The sequence below is a fragment of the Balaenoptera musculus genome, chromosome 17, assembly GCF_009873245.2.
Source record: "Balaenoptera musculus isolate JJ_BM4_2016_0621 chromosome 17, mBalMus1.pri.v3, whole genome shotgun sequence".
NCBI lineage: Eukaryota > Metazoa > Chordata > Mammalia > Artiodactyla > Balaenopteridae > Balaenoptera > Balaenoptera musculus.
Window position 1 is genome coordinate 73,182,354 of NC_045801.1, and position 2,649 is coordinate 73,185,002.

The following is a 2,649-nucleotide window of genomic DNA, read 5'->3' on the forward strand; positions in this document are numbered from 1 at the left end:
AGAAACCCAGAGCAGAATAGGAATGTAATCGACTCTCTCCTTTTTACAAATGTGGAAATTGAAGTCTGTAGCAGGTCTGAATGGCTCAAAGTCACAAAGAACTCAGGTCTTCTGACCTTCAGGCTGCTTTTTCTTCTAGTGTCATGTTTACCATGAAGCTAGTGTGAATCTAGCTGAATCCCACGACAGTCAAGGACGATGGGTAGCACCAGATGCAGAGATCTGGAAGCCTGAGAACAGAGGCTGGAACCCCAAGGCACCATGTCACACCTGCACAGAAACGGAGCTGGAGGGACGGCCCCGGGCAAAACTATCAACGTGCTTTTGGGTCCCCTCTCTATGGGTCATCCATCCTTCCTTTCCACCTTGGCTGTTCACGTGCTCTCATGTGTCCATCTCGTTCCCTTTCTTGGTCTCAGCAGGATAAGAACCATCTCTGCTGAGCAGGTAACAGATTATTTAGGCGTTAGCTTCTAGTGCCAGCTACACCCCTCCCAGGGAGATTTCTATTTTAACGGGCAACTTTAGCAAATGGACAATGTTAGGACGCAAGAGAATGCGGGTAGAAGGGCAGAGGCTGAGAGTGTTGTATTCAGGCAGGAGTCACCTCCTCTGCTTGCTGGTGGGGTTGGTTAGAGGCAGCGGGAAGTTGCCCATCCAGCCTCCCTCCCGGGCAAAGAGTGTAGGCTCACTTACAAATGTCTAGGTCTTTGTTTCTTTTCTTTCTCAGAATTCTTCCCTGAAAGAAAATGCATTTTGTATTTATTTTACCCTCCACATTGTGTACACTATAGCTTTCTGCACGTAAGTTCTCAGTCAAACCTGGGGAGGATGATTAACCGCTGGCCAAATATTTCAAACTTGGGTGAAGGAGTCAAGGATAATGGAAGTGCTTCTTTTGCCACTTTGCTACTTTATCCTCCAGATTTATCATGGGTCAATAATAACAAACAAATACTGTCATCAAAGAATATCTTCCTTTTTTAGCCTTTGACAGTGAGCACTGAATAAGATATACTTCATTAAATATTTGCCTTATTTTTCTTTATCCATTCTTATCAGTTTCACACACACACATATCACCTTGCTTGCATTCTACACAGAGCAAAACGAAATCTAGACTGTACCAGAATGCTCTGTACCCTTACTACAACGATTATTTTTTATATAGAGTGCCCCAATTGTCTCTAATACCAGCTATTACCCATGAACAAATGCCAAGTATATATGAATCCTCCTTAGGGAGTCAGAGTTTATGAAAAAATAATTTATTTCCTTCTTAGATTTATATATATATACATAATATACAATTTTACGATTTCCATGACAAGTAAATGTCTCCAATTCCAAAGCAGGATGTGTAGGACAGTACTGGTAACTACGACTTATCCAGTGTTTCAAGGCTGGCAGGATGCATTATCCTCACCTGACCCTCACATACACAGTAGTCAAGATGATAAATACTTGCCCAATCTATAAATGTGGAAAGTAGGTCTCAGACATAACTTGCAGAAGGTATAAAGCTATCTGACTTAGACCTGAGTCTTTTAATTCCAAATCCCACCCTCTTTCCACTCTGCTGGTCATCACTATCTGCATATCTCGACTAGCCGATGGTTTATTTTCAATGCCCAATTAACTTGAAATCTCTGCTAAAACCAACAGATGTAGCAATTGGCAATCTTAGATCTCATCTTCAACGTGTGTTTCTCTCAAGTGGTCACCTAATCAGGTTTGACATGCTTGAATAAGGCCGAAATGTATGTCATTGTAGATATGCTCTCTTTATTTATTTATTTTTTACTTTTTTTTAGGCTGCGCAGCCTGTGGGATCCTAGTTCCCCGACCAGGGATTGAACCTGTGCCCTCTGCAATGAAAGCACGGAGTCCTAACCACTGGGCTGCCAGGGAATTCCTGATATGTTCTTAAACATAGCTATTTTTAAACAAAAATAGAGCTACCACATGACCCTGCAATCCCCCTCCTGGGCATATATCCAGAGAACAACATGGTCTGAAAGAATACATGCACCCCAGTGCATGTATTACAGCACTGTTTACAATAGCCAAGACGTGGAAGCAACCTAAATGTCCATCGACAGAGGAGTGGATAAAGAAGATGTGGTACATAGGTTCTGAAGAAACTAGGGGCAGTACAGGAAAGACGCAGACGTAGAGAATGGACTTGAGGACACGGGGAGGGGGAAGGGCAAGCTGGGACGAAGTGAGAGAGTGGCATGGACATATATACACTACCACATGTAAAATAGATAGCTAGTAGGAAGCAGCCGCATAGCACAGGGAGATCAGCTCGGTGCTTTGTGACCACCTAGAGGGGTGGGGTAGGGAGGGTGGGAGGGAGACGCAAGAGGGAGGGGATATGGGGATGTATGTATACGTATAGCTGATTCACTATGTTATAAAGCAGAAACTAACACACCATTGTAAAGCAATTGTACTCCAATAAAGATGTTAAAAAAAATGTGGTACATATATACAATGGAATATTATTCAGCCATAAAAAATAATGAAATAATGCTATTTGCAGCAACATGGATGGACCTAGAGATTGTCATACTGAACGAAGTAAGTCAGGCAGACAGAGAGGGATATCGTATGATATTCCTTGAATCTAAAAAGAAATGACAC